This window comes from Thalassophryne amazonica, chromosome 14 (assembly GCF_902500255.1).
Source record: "Thalassophryne amazonica chromosome 14, fThaAma1.1, whole genome shotgun sequence".
Classification (NCBI taxonomy): Eukaryota; Metazoa; Chordata; class Actinopteri; order Batrachoidiformes; family Batrachoididae; genus Thalassophryne; species Thalassophryne amazonica.
In genome coordinates this window covers 94,012,420-94,026,565 of record NC_047116.1, presented here as the reverse complement: position 1 = coordinate 94,026,565, position 14,146 = coordinate 94,012,420, and the positions used below count along the sequence as shown (strand labels likewise).

The 14,146-nt window shown below is 44.3% G+C and overlaps 1 protein-coding gene across 1 annotated transcript in view; it reads left to right on the top strand.

The window, feature by feature from the left end:
• The window catches only part of tns1b (tensin 1b), a 432,602-nt gene that overhangs the window by 108,630 nt on the left and 309,826 nt on the right, over positions 1-14,146 (top strand). The gene's annotated exons all lie outside the window — the stretch shown is intronic.

Here is a 14,146-nt window from a genome sequence, read left to right as displayed (position 1 = left end):
CAAGTACCGTTACTGCTAAAGGAGGCCGAGGAATAACTAAACATTTCACACCCAGAGCAGAAAAGTGCGGGAGAGACAGGAGAAGCCGCCATGCTAAATCGGCTAAGAGCTAGTAGCTACGCAACCTAGCGGATTCCTAAAAACACACAAAGTGAATAATGTGTAAATAATTTAAAGGTGATTCAGCAGAAGGAGTGCCCCAATCAAGGCACCAAACAGGCCATGACGCAGCACAGGCAACGCACGACAACAGTGCTAAAAGAGAAAAAAAATAAAATAAAAATAAAAACGAAAGCGTTAGCAAGCTAGTTAGCTTGCCAACGCTGATGAAAGTTAGCAGATAAAAGTGCTCCGTCGCGATGTTTCGACTGTTAGAGGTCTTCCTTAGGCGTTGGAGCACAGTAAAAAAGTAAAAAAAAAAAAAAAAAAAAGTAAAAAAGTCTTGAAAAAGACTGTTAATTCAAGTCTAAAGCAGCAGGTAGCAGTCTCAGTGTAAACAGTCCCAACATCAATCAACATGTGACATCAAAAACACCAAATGAAGTAACTGATTGAAATGAAATGACCTCTGATCAGCGTAGCCTCTGATTACTGTGACCTCTGATCAGTGTGACCTCCGATCAGCATGGCCTCTGATCAGCCTGACCTCAGATTACTGTGACCTCTGATCATCGTGGTCTCCGATCAGCGTGGCCTCTGAGTACTGTGACCTCCGATCAGCCTGACCTCTGATTAGCCTGGCCTCTAATCAGCGTGACCTCTGATCAACGTGATCTCTGATTACTGTGGCCTCTGATCAGCCTGGCCTCTGATTACTGATCAGCCTGGCCTCTGATCAGCCTGGCCTCTGATTACTGATCAGCCTGGCCTCTGATCACCCTGGCCTCTGATCACTCTGGCCTCTGATTACTGATCAGACTGGCCTCTGATCAGCCTGGCCTCTGATCAGCGTGATCTCTGATTACTGATCAGCCTGGCCTCTGATCAACGTGATCTCTGATTACTGATCAGCCTGGCCTCTGATCAGCCTGGCCTCTGATCAGCGTGATCTCTGATTACTGATCAGCCTGGCCTCTGATTACTGTGACCTCTGATCATTGTGGCCTCCGATCAGCGTGGCCTCTGAGTACTGTGACCTCTGATCATTGTGGCCTCCGATCAGCGTGGCCTCTGAGTACTGTAACCTCTGATCAGCCTGACCTCTGATTACTGTGACCTGTGATCAGCCTGACCTCTGATCAGCATGGCCTCTGATCAGCCTGACCTCTGATCAGCGTAATCTCTGATTTCTGTGACCTCTGATCAGCATGACCTCTGATCAGCCTGACCTCTGATTACTGTGACCTCTGATCAGCCTGACCTCTGATTACTGTGACCTCTGATCAGCCTGGCCTCTGCTCAGCGTGATCTATGATTACTGTGACCTCTGATCATTGTGGCCTCCGATCAGCGTGGCCTCTGATCAGCCTGGCCTCTGATCAGCGTGATCTCTGATTACTGATCAGCCTGGCCTCTGATCAACGTGATCTCTGATTACTGATCAGCCTGGCCTCTGATTACTGATCAGCCTGGCCTCTGATCAGCCTGGCCTCTGATCAGCGTGATCTCTGATTACTGATCAGCCTGGCCTCTGATCAGCGTGATCTCTGATTACTGTGACCTCTGATCATTGTGGCCTCCGATCAGCGTGGCCTCTGAGTACTGTGACCTCTGATCATTGTGGCCTCCGATCAGCGTGGCCTCTGAGTACTGTGACCTCTGATCATCCTGACCTCTGATCAGCGTGGCCTCTGATCAGCCTGGCCTCTGATCAGCCTGGCCTCTGATCAACGTGATCTCTGATTACTGATCAGCCTGGCCTCTGATCAGCGTGATCTCTGATTACTGTGACCTCTGATCATTGTGGCCTCCGATCAGCGTGGCCTCTGAGTACTGTGACCTCTGATCATTGTGGCCTCCGATCAGCGTGGCCTCTGATCAGCCTGGCCTCTGATCAGTGTGATCTCTGATTACTGTGACCTCTGATCATTGTGGCCTCCGATCAGCGTGGCCTCTGAGTACTGTGACCTCTGATCATTGTGGCCTCCGATCAGCGTGGCCTCTGAGTACTGTGACCTCTGATCAGCCTGACCTCTGATTACTGTGACCTCTGATCATCCTGACCTCTGATCAGCGTGGCCTCTGATCAGCCTGGCCTCTGATCAACGTGATCTCTGATTACTGATCAGCCTGGCCTCTGATCAGCGTGATCTCTGATTACTGTGACCTCTGATCATTGTGGCCTCCGATCAGCGTGGCCTCTGAGTACTGTGACCTCTGATCATTGTGGCCTCCGATCAGCGTGGCCTCTGAGTACTGTGACCTCTGATCAGCCTGACCTCTGATTACTGTGACCTCTGATCAGCCTGACCTCTGATTACTGTGACCTCTGATCAGCCTGACCTCTGATCAGCGTGGCCTCTGATCAGCCTGACCTCTGATCAGCGTAATCTCTGATTACTGTGACCTCTGATCAGCCTGACCTCTGATTACTGTGACCTCTGATCAGCCTGGCCTCTGATCAGCGTGATCTGTGATTACTGTGACCTCTGATCATTGTGGCCTCCGATCAGCGTGGCCTCTGAGTACTGTGACCTCTGATCAGCCTGACCTTTGATTACTGTGACCTCTGATCAGCCTGACCTCTGATCAACCTGGCCTCTGATCAGCGTGATCTCTGATTACTGTGACCTCTGATCAGCCTGACCTCTGATCAGCGTGGCCTCTGATCAGCCTGACATCTGATCAGTGTGATCTCTGATTACTGTGGCCTGTGATCAGCCTGAGCTCTGCTCAGCCTGACCTCTGATCAGCGCGATCTCTGATTACTGTGACCTCTGATCATTGTGGCCTCCGATCAGCTTGGCCTCTGAGTACTGTGACCTCTGATCAGCGTGACCTCTGATTACTGTGACCTCTGATCCACCTTGACCTCTGATCAGTGTGATCTCTGATTACTGTGGCCTCTGATCATTGTGGCCTCCGATCAGTGTGGCCTCTGAGTACTGTGACCTCTGATCAGCCTGACCTCTGATTACTGTGACCTCTGATCATTGTGGCCTCCGATCAGCGTGGCCTCTGATCAGCCTGACCTCTGATCACCCTGGCCTCTGATCAGCGTGGCCTCTGATCAGCCTGACCTCTGATCAGCTTGACCTCTGATTAATGTGACCTCTGATCAGCCTGACCTCTGATCAGCGTGATCCCTGATTACTGTGACCTCTGATCAGCATGACCTCTGATCAGCGTGACCTCTGCCCCCTGCTGGCAGTTTGTAGAGCTAAAGAAAAAAACCTAAATAAAAAGATTCATGTGGATATTTAACAAATGCTGCAGGAATTGAATGAACACTGAGTGTTGCAGCAAATACTGTTCTTCACCAAATGTGTTGCAGTAATTTTGAGTTGTAGTTTCTATTTCAACCACCAGGGGGCAGTACAGGCTTCCCTCAAAGTACTGGTTTTGTCTCTGCAAACACCATCTGCTAATGACTTGTAATGAAAATTGTCTGAATTTCGAGCCCAAACCACAAACCTCAGCTGGTTCATGTTGTTTGATCCACACGTGTCACTCAAAAACACAGGCCTTATTTACACATTAGCAAACTGATTGTTTGGTTACTGCAACTTCTACAGTCAACACACACACTCACACACATGCAGACGTCTTATTTTGTTCCTCTAGATTTTTGTCGATTGTTTCTTAACTCTCCCATATGAGAAACCTCATTGAGATGGATGAGGGCGGGGCTTCACTCCCAGAATCACACCCCCGTCACATGTTTACATGAGGAACATGTGCTGGCTGAGCTGGGACATGTGTCAAAGTGATAACTGCCCAGAGATGCCACCTCATAAGTTTCCCACATATGATCAGAATTTTTGCCCAATAAAAAACAAAACAAAAATGGCTGGATGGATTTTCGTCAAACGTGGTGGGAACCTGACTTAGTTCAGTGTAGTCAGATGGAACAGAATGGTCAAGGGTCAAGGAAAACATACCCCCCCCCCCACATGTTTACCATAATATCACTGCTACCGCTGTGGCTCAGGATTTCATCAAAGTCTCTTGGCAGCAGAGCAAGCAGCTCTGCCCACACTTCCCTATCCTTGTCCCAGGGGATCCAAGGTGTTCCCAAGCTAATCCTTCCTGCAGCTCCTGGGGGCCACTTGGGGCAATAACTCTCCCCTGACCCAGAGGGAACAAGCCACCCTTTTCCGACAGAGGTCATATAATAATCCTGCCTACATGGTCCCTCAAAGTTTACTGCATGTACTCCTGACAGTAAGTATTCATAATATAAACTTGTGTGTCAGTGTGCAGATCATCAAAGCTCTGATCCTTTTCGTGATTCTATCTTGGAGTTTTATCCAGTAACACAGGTGAGGTTTACTTTCCTAACTTACCATGGTGTTGTCACTATGGTTACCCGGGTAGCGGCGTTAATAAACTGCAGGCCATCAACCTGCTGACCACTTCTGCACTTTGTGTCTAGTTCCAGTTAAAATATAACCAGAGCTTTATTAATCACACTGGCTCTGGACATGTTGGCACTGAACCGTGCACAAGTTGCACATTTCCATGCAGGACGTAGGTGCTTTAGTGGGCAGGTATCATGGCTGTTCCCTGCACTGGTAACGAACGGCTTAAAGCTTGGACAGCTAAAGTGTAGAGGAGTACCTCAACAACAATAAATACTATCAACTTGTACAAACTCGTCAAATCAAACAGAGTGCCGAATAATCCGAATAAGGATGGATGGATTTGTTTGTGTTGAACTCTTATGCATTAGATCAATCTCAAAGGCAACTTGGTTTTGTCTACGTTATTTCCCATAGCTATGGAATCCAAATCCCTCCAGAGTCTTTAACTCAGATAAACAGTGTCTTAATGTTATCCTTTCAGTTCCTTGTTGTCTGAGAACATCTTCCATGGTAAGTTCTTCCATTGTTTCTTTCCACATTCGTGTGTATTCAGTTAAATTTAAATGTGTTTTGAATATTGCTCAATGGAAAGCATGAAAAGAAACATATTGTGCTGCTGTGCCATCTGGTGAGCACGGGCACCTCCTGGACAGTTTCAGGAGATGTTCTTATTTTCTCCGTAGGAGAGATTTGCCAGTTCAGGCTTTTTGTTTGTAAATAGAGACAGAAATATACAGCTGAGTATCATCTGCATATGAATGAGAAGCTTTCCAATGACCCGTAACAGTGTTTCCAAAGGCAATGTACAAGAAGGGACCCATGAAGGATCCCACAGTAGATTTCTTACTGCTATTGGAGGATTCGTTGGAAGGTGAGTGAGTAGCAGCAGTGGTCGCATGTTATTAACAGATTTGTTGTTGGATGTTTTCCATCTCTGTGCGCAGGCTGGATCAAAGTTTGTATTAAACAGAATTTTTTTTTTTTTAATTGAGGCAAAGATAATACAGAGTAAAAAGCAACTAAAATGAAACAGTACTTTATCCAGTTTGGATGAAAATCAGGACTAAAGCCAAACTGTGCTTGTTACTGCAATGTGAGAAAGGGGAAGGAAAACAGAGTGGGGAGGAAATTCTTTAAGCCTGCCCTCTGATTATGTTGTCAGGAGGTTCAGGCCAACACTCACTCTGAGGGACCAAGAGAAGGACGTCACCTCAGCCTCAGTCACCTCTCCGACAGTGTGTCCATCCCAACCCTCTCAGTGACTGATGTGGGTCGACGGGTTCCCTAAAGTCTCTCCTCTTGCACCTCTCCACCTCTTGTCACCATCCATCATCACTGGCGATGCGCCCGTCTCCTCCCTTGTTCCTCCTGTGCTCGACCAGGAGCATTTTTTGTTCTGTTTATTCTCTAAAATCCAGACTTCCTAACAAGGTAAAGCCTCTGTCGGTCTCTCTGGGCTCTCTGCTTTCACACCCAATATGGAAGTCCTCCTCCTTCCCACGCGGCCTAGCCGTGTTGTTTCCTCAAGACCCACGTGCTGCGAATGGCGCTGGACATCGTCCTTGTGGACATCACATGGATTTCATATTGACAAAGCAAAACAGTTTGCAACTTGGAGTGTGCACATGTGACCACGCCCACAGCCAACACGCCAAACGTTCTTTGTGTGATTCGCTGTCCCACAAGTGTATAAAATGTTTTCCTTAAAGGGAGATGTTATACACAGTTCTTTAAAGCCTTCAAAGTATATTTTCCAAATCATTTTCAGACTGCAAATGACCTACATGAACTTTACTATCCCATCAGAATAACAATTTGATCGTTTTATCAGTGGTGGGCACAGCTAACCAAAACGTTAGCTTCGATAACCATTAATCCGATAACTGAAAAGTTATCTTTTATGACACTATGACAAATTTTTTAGCAGTTTATCGGTTGATAAACTGCTAAAAAATTTAGCTTTATTACAGATAACCGGTAACTTTTATTCAGACGCGGCCACATCAGAGTACACTGTCGGCTTCTGATAAGCCAGTTTCACTTTAAGCGCTGCAGGGGCTTCTGGGTAGGATCACAAACACAAAAAGAATGCATGAAAAATGAATAAAAAAAAAAAAAATAAAACCCCAAACACTGTCATCATCTTTCAAAAGGAGTAAAACACATTATTAGAAGTCACAGTTTATCTCGGTATTAGATACACTGTCATTTACAAACTAAAAGCTACTGCTTTTTTCACACACTTTGAACCCTGTGGCTTAAACAACCAAAATACATCCATTAATGCATAAAAGACACGTAGTAAATATTATTTCTTACCTGTTAGTTTCAGTGGGATTTATTACATTCTGAAGAAAATATTCCACATAAAGAGTCCTGATTATCCAAAATGGTGTCTAAACGGTGAAGAAGAGTCCCTCACAGCTGCGCCGTGAGATCTCCTTTCTCCCACCGAGTATTGGCGCTTAAAGCCAAATGTGGGCCACAAAGAAATAAAATAAAATAATGTTAAAATTTGTCTGTTTTGCTTGTGTTGAGCGGATGGTAACAGTGTAACATCCAAAGTGAACCTGAACTACACTACCCACAAGCCTCCCTGCGTCAACCAGCCAATCGCGTCTTGCGCTTAATGATGACGTCATCAGCAAGTGACAGGCAGCCAGTCTGCCACAAATACATGACAGGAACTAAAATGTTTGATTTTAGGGTTTACAAACATTATTGACTGTTAAACTTTGCTCACTTTACCAGCAAAAAAAAAAAAAAAGTTAGCCGACTGACAGTTAGTGGAACTAAATTTATCAGAAGATAATTGGTCCGATGATGGTTTTAAAACTTATCTGAAAAGCTAATCTGCTAACAAAAACGTTAGCTTTGATAATTATCGGTTATTAGATTATCTGAACTGTGCCCACAGCTGCATTTTACCAATTGAAAAATATAAAAGTGGATCACATTTTTAGTCATTGTGGTTTGTCTTTTGATTTACCATTACTGACCTCCCTCTAAACACATTTTTGAGTTAGTTAGTGTCCCTTGTTGGGTGGGACAGTCCCGGTATTTACCCCTGTGCCCCACGTCCTGCATGAGTGTGTGTCGGACGGCCATTAGTCCCGCACTTGTGTGAGTCCGGACACGCCCTCAAACCCCCTAGTTATTCTTTGCGCCGTTGGAGCTTGCGATCACGTGTGGGTGTCCCACATTGGTAAATTCAAATGTTGGCAGGTATTAGGTGACAGAGTGTGGAGGGCCCCAGTGGCTGGAGAAGGTCAAGGGGATGCCCATGCTTCACTTGGCTGTGGCAGATACGTAGATGGTTATTTTAGAGTTGTAGGAATGCACCGAATGTTTACCTGAGTGGTTGCCATCCAGGACCCAAGGTGGTCCCATGGTGCTGTGGATGTGGCAAAGGGCAGCACCAGTACATGATCCCAGACTTGACTTGGGTGTAGCTGTTGTCAATGCACTGAGTAAATAGTTTGGCTTCTCGTTGAACCACCTCAGCCGTCACTAATCAATATGCCGCTGTACTAAAATACCCTCGGCTGTATGAGCATAAAAATAGGAAACAGAATGTGACCTTTTGACCTCTTAAAAATGGGCCAAGGTTACCCATCTTTGAACTTGTCCAAGGTCTGTGTCCCAAGAATGTTCTCCCTGAATTTGAAGACCCTGGCAGTAACAGGACTGGAGTTATGCCGAGCACAGACAGACAGATGCAACGCCTTCACAGTAGTTCATAGTACTTCATAGTTTGCCCAAGAATATGATCCAGATTTCCTTTTGTCTCTCTTGATGGGTGTCCTGTGTCAGAATGTGTGTAACTGTTGTATGGCTGGGGGGCCTGGCTGCCTTTTTGTTTCTGTCTTTTGTTTTTCCGTCCAGGTGGCTTGCATTTGGGACTGAGTGGCTGTGTTGCTGAGGTTATCAGGACCTCACCCTGATCACCTGCGGCTCGTCAGGACTCACAGCTGAGGTGCATCTATATGGATTGGAACATGGTGGCATTTAAGACTGGAGTATACAGTGTGTATTTGCCAGAGACTCGACCTTGTGACCAGACGGGTGAGATCGTCGTCTCGGGAGCCATCTCATCATCAGTGGATGCAGAGAACGTCCAGGGTTTGATGCACGGTCTGTGAAAGAGGAGGGGGTGAGGTCTCACGCTCGTCAGCACACTTCCTGAGGTACGTTAGATTTTGTGACTAACGTTTATACAGTCAGTAAATGTGGTGTCCCTCACACCTTTATTATATTGAGCTGTATGTTAGTCATGTATCGGCTTCCACTGCAGTGGAGTTTTGTGAACTGGATGTTCCATGCCTGCAGGTTGGGAAGCTGATTAGTAATTAAGCCAGGAAGTGTTTGCTGTTTGTACACCTTTTAAGTGTTCTCTCTGTGTGTAGAGTGTGGACTCACATAATGGTTCCTTCTTTCACAGACTCAGTTTGTTGCGGCCACCTGGGGGGTGTCGGCGGGGTCCTTGGGTCCGAACAGCTTCTGGCTCCGGACCGTTAGCGCTGCTGGGAGCGCACCACGCCAGACCGCACTTTCTGTTATTTTTGTATCACTGTTATGTATTAAATTCAGTTAGCCTTTGTATCGTGCTCTGCTTATTTCATACTGGGTCCTTCAAACGCTGGTCGGTTCTCCGAGCTGCGTCCGACACATAACAGCGACCTCATGTTGTGCAGATTGTGTGTGTCAGTGGGAACTGAAGCCTTTTTGTCTGGACTCTGCAGCCTGGTAGGATTTTGTGGTGCCGCCCACATTTGAAACCATCTAATTAGGAAATCAAACTGACGTTCAAATTTTGCCCCCCAGTGTGCAAATATAGTCTCACATGTACCTAAATAGTCACCACTGTAAATGTAGCATGAATTACACTTTTAGTTCAGGGTGCTGAGGCTGCTTCTCACTTTCTCTCATCTCAGCAGCTCAACTGTTTCACGACTATTCGTGAAGGAAAGTTAACTCCAAATGTCCAGAAGTTTTAATCTTATTTAACAGAAAACATATTCTTACATACCAGTGATAGTTGGGTTTTTTCCATGTGGTTGGGTGAGACTTACACATTCTCATGCTTCCAACTGTATGCAGGTAGATCTTGAAGATGAGACCATAGTGCTGCACCAGTCTTCACCCTTATGTGGTATGAAGCTGGTTTTTATCGTGACTGGCCTGCCAGTCCTGACACAGGGGTTCCAGTCCTGCTACTAACCCCTGTTGGAAGGTTGAACCTAGCATGCATTCATGATGGGTGCAAACTGGCGTCCTATAGTATGTAGTCCCTGAGGTGTGTTGGTGCTTGTTCTTATCCCCAGATTCCAGAGCATGAAGTGGATGTGAGCCTATGACTCTCCGTGTATCAGACACCAGTCCATCAGTGGTTACTTTCCCAGCAATGGCCAATACCTAGTTCTAGCTGGGTGGACTGGAACAATGCAGATAAAGAGTGGTGAAGGACAGTCCACTAAGAACGCAGTGAATTGGAACGCAGTGAATTGGAAGCATGACCGTTCTGCTGTGTTGTTTCACTGAACTGCTCAAAACGTGAATACAAAGCTAGCAGAACAGCTAACAGAATAGAAAATAACGGAATACAAAGCTAACTGGAAACAACACTGAATGAACATAAAACAATAAGGCCACATCCTTCTTATGGACCATGCACATCATAAGTGGTGCTACTACGAAGTCTCATGTTGAATGAAGGCTGATTGGGATATGACCGACCCCCCCCCCCCCCCCCCCCAAAAAAAAAAAATGAAGGATACAATCAGTGTAGCTCTCATGCTCGAAACAGTCCCAAGAATTCAAAATGATTAAAATTTAAACACACACAGAGTCAGGTTCCATATGTACAATTGTAAATATGTCATGTTTATAAGTAAAGTATAAGGATTGAAAAATGATTAGCTTATTTTCTGGGGTATAAGTTGCCTCTGTTAAAAAAAAAATGTCTCTTGAAGAGTAAAAACCTGTCATAATTTGAAAAGATTGAACTCAAAGTTGCAGACAGATACCAAACAGGATTGGAAAGTAAGTAGTTTATTTATCATGGTAATCACATGAGTCCAGAACACAAACACAGTGAGTCCAAAACTGGGCAACAGTCCAAATGATCAGGAACACAGGAGAAGAGTTGGTAACAGCACAAGGACAAGGGAAGATGAGCAAACGCAGAACTACCAACAACTAAGAGGGCTAGAACGAACCAGAATAACCCAGCAACTGAGGGCTGAATAGTGACAAACTGTAAGATGAGAGACAGGTGTAGTGATTGTGATGCGACACACCTGTGACAGGGCCACACCTGCAAACACAGAGGGACTGACAGAGACTGCGTGTAACACTGGGGTGAGCAACACCTGAAAATCCCCCACAAAGAATGATCAAACTAAAGGGGAACTCAAGAAAGTCTCACGTGGAACTTAGAGGCAAACATAATAAAAACAGACAAGGCATAAGACTTTGGCAGTAGATAGACCACAACAAAAAAACACATACACAACCCCAATTCCAATGAAGTTGGGACATTGTGTAAAATGTAAATAAAAACAGAATACAGTGATTTGCAAATCCTCTTCCACCTATATTGAATTGAATACACCACAAAGACAAGATATTTACTGTTCAAACTGATAAACTTTATTGTTTTCGGCAAATATTTGCTCATTTTGAAATGGATGCCTGCAACACGTTTCAAAAAAGCTGGGACAGTGGTATGTTTCCCACTGTGTTACATCACCTTTCCTTCTAACAACACTCAATAAGTGTTTGGGAACTGAGGACACTAATTGTTGAAGCTTTGTAGGTGGAATTCTTTCCCATTCTTGCTTGATGTACAACTTCAGTTGTTCAACAGTCCGGGGTCTCTGTTGTCGTATTTTGCGCTTCATAATGCGCCACACATTTTCAATGGGTGACAGGTCTGGACTGCAGGCAGGCCATTCTAGTACCCGCACTCTTTTATGACGAAGCCACGCTGTTGTAACACGTGCAGAATGTGGGTTGGCATTGTCTTGCTGAAATAAGCAGGGACGTCCCTGAAAAAGACGTTGCTTGGATGGCAGCATGTGTTGCTCCAAAACCTGGATGTACCTTTCAGCATTGATGGTGCCATCACAGATGTGTAAGTTGCCCATGTCATGGGCACTAACACACCCCCATACCATCACAGATGCTGGCTTTTCAACTTTGCGCTGGTAACAATCTGAATGGTCTTTTTCCTCTTTTGTCTGGAGGACACGACATCCATGTTTTCCAAAAACAATTTGAAATGTGGACTCATCAGACCACAGCACACTTTTCCACTTTGCGTCTGTCTATTTCAAATGAGCTCGGGCCCAAAGAAGGCAGCGGCGTTTCTGGATGTTGTTGATGTTTGGCTTTCACTTTGCATGGTAGAGTTTTAACTTGCACTTGTAGATGTAGTGACGAACTGTTTTAACTGACAATGGTTTTCTGAAGTGTTCCTGAGCCCACGTGGTAAGATCCTTTACACAATGATGTCGGTTTTTAATGCAGTGCCACCTGAGGGATCGAAGGTCACGGGCATTCAATGTTGGTTTTTGGCCTTGACGCTTACGTGTAGAAAGTTCTCCAGATTCTCTGAATCTTCTGATTATATTATGGACTGTAGATGATAGAATCCCCAAATTCCTTGCAATTGAACGTTGAGAAAAATTGTTCTTAAACTGTTGGACTAATTTTTCATGCAGTTGTTCACAAAGTGGTGATCCTCACCCCATCTTTGCTTGTGAACGACTGAGACTTTTGGGGATGCTCCTTTTATACCCAATCTTGACACTCACCTGTTTCCAATTAGGTGTTCTTTGAGCATTCATCAACTTTCCCAGTCTTTTGTTGCCCCGTCACAACTTTTTTGAAACGTGGTGCAGACATCCATTTCAAAATGAGCAAATATTTGCACAAAAACAACAACGTTTATCAGTTTGAACATTAAATATCTTGTCATTATGGTGTATTTAATTGTATATAGGATGAGGAGGATTTGCATATGATTGTGTTCTGTTTTTGTTTAGATTTTACACAACGTCTCAACTTCATTGGAATTGGGGTTGTAAGTGGAACCCGAATATTTTTCTGTATTATCAGATCCTTAATTTTTGTGCATTGTTGTAGCATACTTTATATTATTGGTATTTATTCTATTATTATTAGAGTTAATTTTGTTTTCTCATTTGACTCCTAGGAAAGTCTTATTTCAGTATTATTTTATTATCATTTTCGTTAATAATAGTAAGTCCCTTCGGCTGCTCCCTTGTCGCCACAGCAAATCCAAGGTGGATCTGCATGTTGAATTGGCACAAATTTTACGCCGGATGCCCTTCCTGACGCAACTCCACATTACATGGAGAAATGTGGTAGGGGTGGTATTCGAACCTTCCGCACTGAAACCAAGTGCATTAACCATTTGGCCACCACCCCTCATTTTCATTAATAATAATTATTATAACAATGAATTCATGATTTTTTTTTTTTTTTTTTGGTATATAAATTGCACCAGTGTATAAGTCGCAACACTTCCAAAACTGGTTAAAAAAAACACACACACACACACGACTTGTACTCCGGACAATATGGTACTACATTTTAGGTTAGCTAACAGGGTAGGGGCTGGAAATGCTAATGGTGCAATAGCAAAATGCTCCCTCTGCTGGACAGTCTCATTTCAACACTGTTTGTTCGGCCTCTGCTGACTATGAAGGCCAGATCTTTGTAGGCTGCAGCCACAGAAGGATGCAGGCCCTGAATTGGGACACGGCCTGAGTGCAGCATTCTGCTGTTTGCTTCATATTCTCTAAGCTGCTAAAGAAAAACACTGCTGCCCTGATAACCTTCTAAAGCCATAAAATCATGCATCATGTGAGTATAATGATGTGTTTTGGAGTTTGATAAGCCTTTAAACTTCTGGAGATAATGTTGTCACTCTTGTGGCTGCTTTGAAAACCGTCTCTAACCCTGAATCACCCTCAGGCTATTTAAGGATTATTAATGTCGCAAGGAACTTGGAAACATTGAGGAGAAAAATAAAGTCTGAGTGTGTATTAAAATAAATTTTTAAAGAGGTGTGAAGCAATATTGCCAATAAAAGCTAGTTTGTGAAGACATGCGGTGGTGGGCTCTGTTCCGCTAATTTGCTAACCGCTAATTAGCAAAGCTAACTTTTTGTTCGCTGATTAGCTTTTCAGCTAACTTTGAAAACCATCAGCAGACCAATTAACTTCCGCTAAATTTGGTTCCAATATCCTTTAGACCGCTAACATATTTTTGCGGGCATAGTAAATAAAGCTTAACAGTTAAACATGTTTGTAAAGCCTGAAATCATACATTTTAGTACTGGCCTGTTACATGTTTTGTAGCAGACAGCCACCTATGAGGTAGAGCTCAATCATCTGACAGCAGAGGAGAGCTGGCTACCAGCCAGAAAGGAAGAGGAGGAGGGCAAAAAAAAAAAGATAATTTATTTTCACACCATACAGACTTGCAGATGTATTGCAGGAGTCTTGCACAGCAAGACAGTTTTAAAATGGTTAAAATTTTAAACAAACTAATTCCAGTCAAGTTATTGAAATTTCAGCTATATGTTTTAGTTTTAAAGTAATGCACTCATTTTGAAGGTTTTAGTGTTTTACAGACACACATGCCGAAAAGCA